Genomic DNA, 12,982 nt, shown 5'->3' with positions numbered 1-12,982 from the left:
TTGATGGCACAATCTGTGTTACTGTTTGAATACAAGATGGCGTTGATCAGAGTGAACATATTGTATGGGTATCATAAGTGGAGCTTGGGGGGGAGGGTAAGAGGGTAAGAGGGGGGGTAAGAGCCCCACTCCAAGCAATGGGGCCCCTCAATTGCGAGCTACGTACTTAGATTTTCCTAGTGATTATATAATAGTATAGTATAATAGTAGCCATAATGTAGCCTGTACTGTGATCAAAGTATGGTGATCTAACCGTCTTGGAAAATGTTCTGATTCTGCACGGTCATTGTAAAATCAGCAGTAGCGTTACTCCCTCAAGGGAATTAAGTCTTGAATCAGTAAATTGTGAACAAGCAAGTGTCAAAAATGTAGTTAGCTAAGGTTAGGCGAAAGATGAAAGTAAACAAGACCTCATTTTGAACATTTCTCCTATGACTCTAATTTGCAGGGTTTTACATTTTCAACCACCCAACTACAGGTGATAGGCCTACCTACAATTTGGTGACATTTATATGTGTATTATTTATTTACCGTAGTCTACGTCTACGTTGATTATGTGTCTGCCTAAAATTGCACTTACAATGACTATATTTTTTGTTTAGAACAGCACTTCATGTGTATTTTACTCATTATGGATGTGATGTTTCAGCTTGCAGAAGAACCTATGTACTTGTAAATCGTTTTGGATTAAAAGCATCTGCCAAATGACAAAAATGTAAAATGTAAATCTAAAATGTAAATGTAAATTGCTGCATGATTGCATGTGGCCATATGCAGACGCATCATCTGATTCCAGTGATTTTCTAAAATACGATACGATTAAGATATAGGAGCCCCCTGCCTAAAACACAAGCCTATACTGTCTCCAGACCCCCTGACCTAATTCACAAGCTCCACAACGGATGGGAATCCTAACACCAAGATGTCCCTTTGAAGATTCAGAGTCATTTATTGTCGTGGACAATCCAAGTGAAATACATACTCATTTGCAACACGTGTATACCTTCTGAGATAGTTGAGCGTAAAACCACACAGGCTGTTTACACCATTGTGGCACAGTTCATTCTGGTTTGATCAAAAACTATTTTATCCAATAGAGGCCAGTATAAGCTTCCTATCAATGCATGACCACGCTGTGAGATGCTGAACAAAGGCATTTATCACTTATATTTTGCTAGAGAGCAGCATCTTTTCTGAGTACAGCGGCTCATAAAAATGTGATATTTTTTTATAACAGATACTATGTAAAAAGAGGCTCTGTTGTATTGTATAAGTCCTCCTGAGATCCTGTGTCCTTATACAAGGACATTGAATATACTGCATTTCTCTTAGCGTATTTCTACAATACGATACGATTAAGATATAGGAGCCCCCTGCCTAAAACACAAGCCTAAACTGTCTCCAGACCCCCTGACCTAATACACAAGCTCCACAAAGGAGATGTCCCTTTGAAGATTCAGAGTCATTTATTGTCTTGGACAATCCGAGTGAGATACATACTCATTTGCAACACGTGTATACCTTCTGAGATAGTTGTGCGTAAAACCACACAGGCTGTTTACACCATTGTGGCACAGTTCATTCTGGTTTGATCAAAAACTATTTTATCCAATAGAGGCCAGTATAAGCTTTCTATCAATGTATGACATGTCTCATTAGACATCTGGAGCAACAATTTACGACAGAGCGCAGCAGCAAGTTTGGTCACCTTGACCGTTATCTAAAAAATATGGCCGCTATCAACCAATCAGTTGTCAGTGGGCATGTAACAGCCTTAGCAATTGCTTGCTGTCACAAATCTTGTATGCTAAGGAAAATCATGTCAAAATTTGGGATAAACCATTCACTGCTTAAAAATTTGGAATTGCAGCATGGTGCTTAGTTAATTACTGCTGGTGGTTATATTTAATATTGTAATTATAATTATAAACTCAGGAATAAGTTTACCTCCAGAAAAATACTGCTGCATTTTCACAGTTTGTTCCTAGGTTAGATTTACATATTGTAAAATGGAAAATGACACACTTGTTCAGAAAAAGTGTTCTAATTAAAACTGAAAAGAGGAGAGGAGAGGAGAGGTAATGTTCTTTATGATGTTTCAGCATTTGTTTTCAATAGGCTTTAATCTTAATGTTCTTTCCAATTTTATCGTCACCGAAAGATGAACATGAAGCGCTGCCCAATAGGCAGAGTAGGTTACAAAAACATGACCCGACATTTAGTGGCAATCCATCATGTTTTTGCGCTAAATTATACAGGTTAGACATACATCTAGGTAAATTAAGTAAGGGATAATATCACAAAACGGCAATGGCCCATGTCGTTATTTTTTCATTGAGTTGTGCGTTCGACTTTCCCCCTTGTTTTCTTTTTGGTTTCGGACTGTCCAGCCATTCTGCTGTGGCCCATGCATCACAAATGCCATAATATCAAAAAATTATAAATGATTATGGACTTCACGCTATATGTAGCCTAGTTTACAGATCTGCAGATAGAATATATATCAGTGTAGCCTCTCAGGGTGTGGCCAGCGACCACAATCCCTACCAGATCCTTGACCCCGACCACGGCAATCTGTGACAGGTAATACACCTCATTCAATACACAGGGCTTGCATGGACTATTGGTACATTTCAAAATAAGTAATGTTGGAAAAAAAACGTACCTTGCTATCGGGTGATGTCTATCCGTCACACACACTACAGTGCAGTCAGCCTAAAGTAGCCAGCTAGGCTACCAACCATCACCTAAGGTTACAAATGAAACAGGCTAATTTCAATTCAGCTACTTTACCATTTCAGAAACTAAAAATTAGGGGTGAGCCGAGCATTTGTTTCCGACGAATACTCGTAACGTGTATTGACTTTTTTCTCAATACGAATGTTATATGAGTAATTGGATTCATTATCCGTGATCGGGGAATTGGCCTGCTTTATTTATTTATTTTTTACAAAGGCAGCAGTAGCTGTACATCAGTGACGAATGCATGACAAAGTTTACACTGTTTGGTGATAAGCCAGTTCCTCCCTGGTTCCTCCCTCTTAGATCAGTAACAATACAGCCTGTTGTTATTTTCTTCACTTCTCTCTTGCGCATGTCAAGAGAATGTTGTGTTAACTTGTTCCGATCGTAGATTAAGGATATAACTACTTTTCTGTGACAATTTGAAAAGGTCTTGCTCTGCTAACAGAAATGCCTGTTGATGGGGAAGATGTGACCTGTTGTAAACACACAGCCTTGTGCTTCAAACAAGCTACGGTACAGAGCTAACTTTAGACATAAATGATCCAGGATTAAAAATGCCTAAATGAATTGTAAGGACGGAAGATGCGGTCACAATTTTGTGGACATGGCCATTATTTTAGCTAGAAGTAAGGCAGTACATTTTGTCAATTTCGCTTTAGTCTGGTGGTGATTTTTGTTATTTAGTTATTCACTTTTAAATGCGTTTACTAGCCAGCTAGCTAGGTACTGTGACATGTTTGTGCGATGGCCATCTGCTTGATTTGTTTGTTGAAGTTGTTTGTGGTGAAGTTGCTTACAGTGGATTTTCTAGATTGTGCAATGTTAATTAGCTAGTGCGCTAGCAGTTTTTCTGCAATGTTAATTAGCTAGTGAGCTAGCAGTTTTACCTGTGATCTGAAGTGGTCTGAACACACTTTAATTTGTGAGGATGGCTGAAAATCCTTAATGTCTATGTATTCTTCACCCACGTTTAACTACTCAATGCCTCCGTTTCGGGTTCTTCATCTTAGTTAATCAAACAGTTGGTCTATTATAACGTTAAAGGAGCACTGTCATTCTTTTTTCAGTTGAGTTTATTTGGATTAAATGCGTAAATTATGTGTGTAGGCAGTTTTAAAATCACCGTCAGTGTAGCCGTTTCCTAAATATGGGGCAAAACTTCTCAATCCAGTGACGTGTTTGTTCCATCGCCATCATCAATAAATCTGACAGCCCACTGTTGTGTTTTGCTTGCTCACTCTACAACTACATTTCTCATTAAATTAAATTCACTACATGAGAATGAACCTCCAACTTTGAAGCAGCTTGTTCCCTCAGAGTCCGATAACTGATGGCAATTGCTGAAATTACAGTTTTTAACCGGAATTTACAGAGGACGAATGGTGTAAGCGAGAGAGACAAGGGGTTCAGGCAACGTTTAAGTAAGTATCTAGCTAACAAGCAGTATTCTTTGGAAGTTGGAAAGTACTGGAGGATGTAGCAATGGTTTGAGTTATTATTGGCAGTGATGCAAACTCCGTGTTCAGTTTCTTGTGTTCCTACGCTGTCTGTCTCTCTCGCTCACGCAATTCTTCCTCAGTAAACCCCAGCTCAAAACTGTAAGGTTGTATTTGTTCATCAAAATCGAAAAGCTTGTTCTCTTAAAGGTACAAAAGCTAATCGGACTCCTAACGGTCAAGAGAGGAATTGCAGCAACAAACACCCTCAAACCACAACATACACTGTTTTGGAAAGTGGACAGTGACAAATGCGACAGAGCCTGCCGTCTTTCCGTAGTGTTCTAGTAAGAAAATGTTCGCCGAACAGGTGACTTTCTGAAATGTTGACTTGTGCTGTGTGTTGCACAATGCTATTTATATGTTTTGTCTTTTTGAAGTTTTCACCTCAGCTAACCAACTATATTATGAGCAAGCAACTTATTTGGCTATGGAACTAGCTGGCTATAACTAAGATATGATAGTGTACTATTAACGATGCAACTTCAACTTAGAGTTTGAGACAAATAAAGTTAGCTAAACTCGCATGATTCAACATAAGATAAAAGAGATCAAAGGAACGTTTAGCTGCCAGACAAGCTATCAGGGAAACATTGTATACTATTGCTTATTATCCGAGCAAAGAATACATATCTAGTTATAAAACGCTACCAGATCGTTATCAATAGCAACAAACAAATTAGCTATTATTTAGCTTGCCGAATTTGCACATACCCACCTGAGACACAACACTTGTGGAATAATGCTTGCAACGCTCACTACTATGTTTGTATTGCCACAGGTGGATATTTTAAATTCATCAAGCTAACTATGGCTAATTTGCTTGTTGCTACCAATAGCGAACTGGTATTGTTTTATAGCACGATTCTATGTAGTCTTCGCTTGGATAACAAGCAATAGCATACAAACTGATCTGAATAAGCCCCCACGCCATTTGCTGTGGCAATCAGAACAATTTTCCAACCAATGAGCTTGAATTATTGTACAGCTGTGCAATGTTGTGATACAGAGTGACGGCCTGTAAGCTGCATATTTTGAAACCAGTATTTAAGGACTATAAACACAGGCAGAGGGTGAGTCAACATGTCTGAGCCTTTTTCAATGATAGGGAGGGATATGGTTTTGTAACAATGTTTTATCACAAAAAACTTACCCTTTAACTGGGCCAAGTCAGAACTGATCGCTCAGCCTAGCCAAGGTAGGTTTCCGTGGTATTTGTATGCTAACGTTACCATATTTTCTGTGATCGCCATGGATGGGTGGCCATCCATCCTCTGGGAAATACAGGCTGGAGATTCAAGTCAGTTTTGAGAAGTTTTGCCCCATATTTAGGAAACGTTTACACTGACGGTGATTTTAAAAATGCCTACACACATACTTTATAACATAAGCATTTAATCCAAATAAGCTCAACTGAAAAAAAGTGTGACAGTGCTCCTTTAAATTTAGAATGATTGACTTAATGCACAAATATATCAACACGTGAACATGCAGCATACGATGATACACATTTTGGGCAATAAGCCACACCAAATATATTAGCCTGTTAGCACATACAATGTAAATAATAAAACCGTGGGCAATAAGTCAGACCAACTATATTAGCACGTTAGCATGTAAAATGTAAATCAACCTCTGGACAGTAAACCACACTGACTATATTAGCACATAAACTGAAAGTAATACAAATTCTGGACAATAAGCCATGCGACTATATTTGCATGTTAGCATAATCTATGGATGAGCCAACCATGATATAGTTGTGCTGAATTATATTAGGACAGATATATAGGGTTGGAACTATATCCGGAAGGCATGCTTCAATAGTCATAGTCGGAAGGAATTAACCCCATAAGTCGCTCCTTCGCTCCTTTGCTTTCATTCCTTATTTCCACTGTGAAATTTTCACATTTGACTTTGGCTAAAAAAGTGAAGGGTTCTGAGCACTTTCTGAAGCCACTGTATACTCACAGTCCCAAACTGATAGTATAGCTCCGAATATAGTTGTATAGATGTTGGGGCTAGGCACTGTAATTCCTGCATCTGAATGAAAAGACCCATTTTATTGAATCCATGCAAGTGTCAGAAAAATGTATGAGTTTATACACCGATGAGCCAAAACATTATGACCATTGTGCCTAATATGCTGTTGGTCCTTCGTGTGCCACCAAAACAGCTCTGACCTGCTGAGGCATGGACTCTACAAGACCTCTGAATGTGCGCTGTGGTATCTGGCACCAAGAGATTAGCAGCAGGTCCTTTAAGTCCTGTAAATTGCGAGGTGGAGCCGCCATCGATCAGACCTGCTGCTCCAGCACATCCCACAGATGCTCGATCGGACTTGGAGTAAGCTCTGAGTAAGCTCTGGGTAACTTGGAGGCCCGTCATGTTCCTCAAACCATTCCCAGACCATTTCTACAGGGTGCCACTGCCATCTGGGAGCACCATTGCCATGAAGGGGTTTATCTGGTCCATAACGATGTTTAGATAGGTGACGTGTCAAATTTACGTCCACATGAATACCCTGACCTATTGCCAGAGCATCGCATTCCCTCTACCAGCTTGTCTTCTTCCCACAGTGCGTCCTGGTGCCATCTCTTCCCCAGGTAATCGGGTAATGGGAGTCATCGGACCAGGCTTTCATTGGTCCAATGTCCAGTTCTAATGCTTGCATGCCCATTGAAGGCACAAGGTGGACAGGGGTTTGCATGGTCACTCTGACCACACACAGCAGGGTTCAGTGTGTTGTGACACATTCCTCCCATAACCATCATTAAAATTGTCTGTGATTTCTGCCTCTGTCGGTTTTAACCAGACGGAATAGCCTTTGTTGCCCTTGCGGTTTGTTGCCCTTGCGGATCGATGAGCCTTGGGCACCCAACACCCTGTCTCTCCTCAGAACACTGTCGGTTAGTACTCACCACTAATGACCGGGAACACCCCGCAAGCCTTGCCATTTCAGACATGCTCTGACCCAGTCATAACCATAACTCTGGCTCTAACGATTTGGCCCTTTTCAAAGTCACTCAGGTCTGTATGGCTGCCCATTTCTCCGGCATCCAGCACATCAACTAGAGAGCCAAAGGTTTGCTTACCATCTAATATATCGGAGACCTTGACATGTGCTATTGCTACATTACATTACATTAATGGCATTTGGCAGACGCTCTTATCCAGAGCGACGTACAATTGATTAGACTAAGCAGGAGACAATCCTCCCCTGGAGCAATGCAGGGTTAAGGGCCTTGCTCAAGGGCCCAATGGCTGTGCGGATCTTATTGTGGCTACACCGGGGATCAAACCACCGACCTTGCAGGTCCCAGTCATGCACCTTAACAATTATATTCGTATTATATTCATAATTATTAATTAAGTAATGTTTTATTTATATAGCACTTTTCAAAGTGCTTTACTTAATGAGAAAATATACACAAACATACACACGTAATCAATAGCAAGTATAAAAGAACAAATAACATTTAAAAACATTGAATTTTAAAATAGTGCCACAAAATCAATGTATCTTATTTAGTTTCCAAACACTGGGCCCATTCCAATCACTTATTTTATCCTTCCTTTTCTCTCTGTTCCTTGCCTAGCCTGGAAAGTGATTGAGGTCCACCATCTTTAAGGACATTCCAACCCATTAAATGTTCCTTGAAGGTGCTAGGAGGCTTTCAAATAATTCTTGAGCAGGGAAACATGAGTGCATCCATTATGAAATTATTTTTTTTAGGGATGCGCGAAATTATTGACCTGTGGATTCACCACTCCCTGTCTGCCACACCTGTAATCGACATGGCTTCAAACAGACGTTTGAAGGACAAAAGACCTTTCATTGGCTCTTTCATTTGCCTCAGTGCCTCCGTCCTCACATCCTTTCCTTGCTGCCTTTTCTTGCATCCGATGGATAGAGTTAGGGGCTGGCAAAGGATCTAAGGAAAGGAAGCAAAGAGGTAAAAATAAGCATTTGCAAACAGCCCTCTGACAGCTTACAGTTACATTTTTACACCACCAGAGGGCAGCAGTACTCTCCCAAATCGACCCATTGAAATGTCTGTCCATACCCTGAAATCCAGGCACCGACCAGTAAGTGGATGCTGCTGAAAGTGACAACTACATGTTTGAATATGAATATGATCAGTGTATGTGATATATATATATATATATATATGTTATTTCATGCATGACAGTTGTGTGTGCTGTGTTTCCCCCACGTACAATTTATTGCAGGTAGTACAAGTAATGACATAGACCAGGTTCTTCAGGATGTATTGTTACATTTTTCCACATTGGGGCAGTTGAACTGCTATGACTATTTGTTACAAAAGTCTTTGATTGAAAGTACAGAAGGAATGGTTCTAATCTGAGATGGATCACCTGGGTAACTATGAATTTGAATTAATTGGTGAATGAGGGAATTCACTTCAAATTGAAATTACCAATGAAAACCATTACCTTCTAAGCTGTAAAGCACCTTTCCTGAATCTTACATTCAGATTGTGGTGCCATCTTGGAAAAAAATAGGTGAGCTTTTTTGAGATTGCACAGATTTTTTGAGATTGCAGTTCTCCCCGTGTCTGCGTGGGTTTCCTCCGGGTACTCTGGTTCCCTCCCCAGTCCAAAGACATGCACGTTAGGCTGATTGGAGAGTCTAAATTGCCCGTAGGTATGAGTGTGTGAGTGAATGGTGTGTGTGCCCTGTGATGGGCTGGCGACCTGTCCAGGGTGTATTCCTGCCTTTCACCCAATGTATGCTGGGATAGGCTCCAGCCCCCCTGCGACCCTGTTCAGGATAAGCAGGTTAGATGAATGAATGAATGAATGAATGAATGAATGAATGAATGAATTTTGATTTACCGTTTTTAAGCTGATACCTACAACATTGAATTGATGCCATGGAAAAACTCTTTCAGACCTTTCTTTATACAGGAAGTCAAACAGCCATACTGTTGAATAAATCACAAATGAATAAACACTTCATGAAGGTACACTATTTATAACAGACATGTTGTGCTTGTAAGAATTTTGAGGTGTGGCTTGACCTAGTTCATAAGAGCAATGTGTTTTTATGAAATCTCAATGGATTTGACTTTAAATTGAATTTCAAATGTAACTCATTTGCAGACACATCCTCGTTCATTGGTGAAACAAGGGACAAACATTAGCCTCTGTCCATCTCAAGCACGTAGTTAAAATATGGATTCTTGCAAAGGGAAAGTTGAATGCGAGGGGGTAGGACTGATGTACTTGTCTCTTAAATGTGAACAGTCGCTCAGTAGTGTGTCTGTAATGGTAGCACCCCCTGCGGGGATAGGCCTGCAGTCATTATCACCTCATTGCTTACCACGGATATGGCTTCTGATGTACTGCCAACGAGCTGCTGCTTCACCACACACACACACACACACACCTGCCGCCCCCCCCCCCCCCCCCCCCACACACACACAAACGCACATGCCCAAACCCACCCCCCTCACACACACACACACACACCCGCCCCCCCCCCCACACACAGACACACAAACGCACATGCCCAAACCCACCCCCCTCACACACACACACACACACACACACCGCCCCCCCCCTCACACACACACAAATGCACATGCCCAAACCCACCCCCCTCACACATACACACACAAACACACACACAAATACCCACACCCACCCCCCTCACATACACACACACACATGCCCACCCTCCCACCCCCCTCACCCACACACACACACACACACAGCAGGGTGTGTCCGCTGTGAAGGCTGACAGGTCATGCAGTCTGGTCAGCATCAGTTGACACGTGCGGAGGAACGCTCGCCTTGCGTCTCCCTTCACAGACGGATGTGGACTCAGGGGCATGGTCAGACTCGCCTGGGTTGCTGCTGAGGGAGAAGAGGAGCGGGTTTTAAAGAACGCCATGTTGGGAAAGTTGCAGACCTTTCCAGAAAATGTCAGGCACAGCGTGAGTGTCCAGTCATTCTCAGTCCACACTTTGAGCATCTGTGCCCTGGTCAGCACCTTTATGACAGGAAAGTAGATGTCCCTTTCTCACTTTCAGGCAACTGCCATTTGTGTGAGGTGCAAAGCTGTTTACATTTAATGGTACAATAGGTAATCTCGGACTTCTAACGGACAAGAGAGGAATTGCAGCAACAAACACCCTCCAAATCACAACACTGTTTATCCCTCCACCTTCTCTGTGAACGCGCTGATGTTGAAACACCATTGGCTGTGGCAATTAGAACCAATTTTCTACAAATGACCTTGAATTATTGTACAGCTATACAATGTTTTGGTACAGTGTTGGCCCGTAAACTGCATATTCTGAAAAATAGGAAGGGATTTACAATGGTCTAACACAGAAATCGTACCTATTGTACTTTTAAGATTTTCACTTGGAACATAAATAATGGCATCATGGAAACTGAAGGGGTTTAAATAATATAAATAAATGCTCATTATCACCATTGTTGTGAATCCTTTGGTGCCACCACTGGGTAGCAATGTGACAGTGGATAGATTTTAAATATTATATATGATATTTTAAATTCATGGCGGCACGGATGGTGCAGTGGGTAGCACTGCTGCCTCACAGCAAGGAGGTCCTGGGTTCGAATCCCCGTTGGCCGGGGCCTCTCTGTGCGGAGTTTGCATGTTCTCCCCGTGTCTGCGTGGGTTTCCTCCGGGTACTCCGGTTTCCTCCCACAGTCCAAAGACATGCACGTTAGGCTGATTGGAGAGTCTAAATTGCCCGTAGGTATGAGTGTGTGAGTGAATGGTGTGTGTGCCCTGCGATAGACTGGCGACCTGTCCAGGGTGTATTCCTGCCTTTCGCCCAATGTATGCTGGGATAGGCTCCAGCCCCCCTGTGACCCTGATCAGGATAAGCGGGTTCAGATAATGGATGGATGGATGGATATTTTAAATTCTAGTCCCAGCTGTGCTCCCTGGGTAGGCTTTTTGTATTTTGCAAGTTAGCAGTTAGCTAATGATATTGTATACTAGCATGATTGAGACTTAACAAGCTGATTGGTGCTTCAGCAGAATTTCTATGCCAAAAATGTACCTGCTTATATGGCATTTTTGGGGTGTCAGTTATGCTAATTTACAGTTCTCATGAACAGGCGGGATTCAAAACAAGTATACGAAAGTTAAGATGAGAATATGACAATGGTCTTGCATGAGGCCATTTGTTTTTCTGTAGGGTGAAACGCTGTCCAATGAGTACGGAGGCAGCCCTTGACAACGAATGTGAATTCTGTATCATCCGTGTTAGAATGTAAATGTGTTGCAAATGGTGCTTAGTACATCAATGTGAGTTCCCCTTAGTTCAGTTAATTTGCACAGTGGCCTGAAAAGAGCAGGTTTTGTTGATTTGGGGATTATCACAGAGGTCCTTATGATTTATATGTATGTCTGATTATAGTTGTAATAGTCCACATTGCTTAAGAAATCTGTCTACCGTGTTTCTACATGATATAGATGAATTGTTGAAAGGGAGGTGCATTTCTTTTAAAAATGCACGTTTTCCTTAATTTCCACTGACAAATAGACCTACTACCTAAACTGCTATAATGTTCTATTTCACTGAAATGTATGAAATCATTGGAGCTGGGTATTTGAGCACTAGCATGGTCCATAATTGAAGTCTGGAGCCAGAGGCATTAAACTTGAGGTTGATGTGTACTTGATCTCAACTGACCAGAAGCGAAGATGCTACCTGGATTTAAATGAAAAACACAATCTGACCCCTGGTCCAACTATGTTGGTCTGGAATATGAGAGTGATGAGTTGCTATGCAACTCCTGAGCTGGGAGATTGCATGAATCCAGGTGGAGCATTTCTATTTCACCGTTTATCTGTGTGGCATGGCTCAAATCAAAGATCTCAATATCAACTTTAGAGTTTGCCGACATTTTCTACTGTTCACCCCCTCTCCCCACTTACAGTGTTATTTGAGATACTGCTTTGTGGCTTAATTTTTTATACACTCAATGAGCACTTTATTAGGTAGAGCTGTACACCAGCTTGTTAATGCAAATATTTAATCAGCCAATCATGTGGCAGCGACTAAATGCATACAAGCCTGCAGACATGGTCAAGAGGTTCAGCTGTTTTTCAGTCCAAATGTCAGAATGGGGAAGAAATGAGACTTTGTCTGTGGAATGATTGTTGGTGTCAGACACAGTGGTTTGAGTAACGCAGAAACTGCTGATCTCCCGGGATCTTGACTTTTGTCTCTAGAGTTTGCAGAGAATAGTGCGAAAAACAAAAATCAACAAATCTAGAAAATAAGTTTAATAAATACCTGCTCACTGAGTGTATGTACCAGTTTATCAGGGAATCTTTTTTCCTTCTCGAAGAGATCTTATTTTTCAGTTTGTACTCAAGCAGCGATTCATAAAATAGTGTCCTGTTTTGGGTGTTTTTGGGGAGTAAATCGATGGTCTGTCTTATTTCCCGAATCCGGAAGTGGCACCAAGGTCACAGCGGTTTCTGCCCCATATTCTCCATAAATCCATAAATCTAGAGTATTTCCGAAAGCCTCCGGTGAAGAGTGCAGATTCTGTATTGTTCCGAGATAAATCTCAGCAGAGCAGAGGAGGGATGTGTGTTTAAACAGCCAAAGGAAACAGGCAGTACCCCCCCCCCACCCCACTCACTAGCCCGGTAAGAACGTCTCACTTGTTCCCTCACCGCTGGAAACATCCTGCCAAATTCCATTTCATCTGCAAAAACG

The sequence above is a fragment of the Conger conger genome, chromosome 8, assembly GCF_963514075.1.
Source record: "Conger conger chromosome 8, fConCon1.1, whole genome shotgun sequence".
In the NCBI taxonomy this organism is placed as follows: domain Eukaryota; kingdom Metazoa; phylum Chordata; class Actinopteri; order Anguilliformes; family Congridae; genus Conger; species Conger conger.
The sequence above is the reverse complement of the archived record's forward strand: the minus strand, read 5'-3'. Positions refer to the sequence as shown.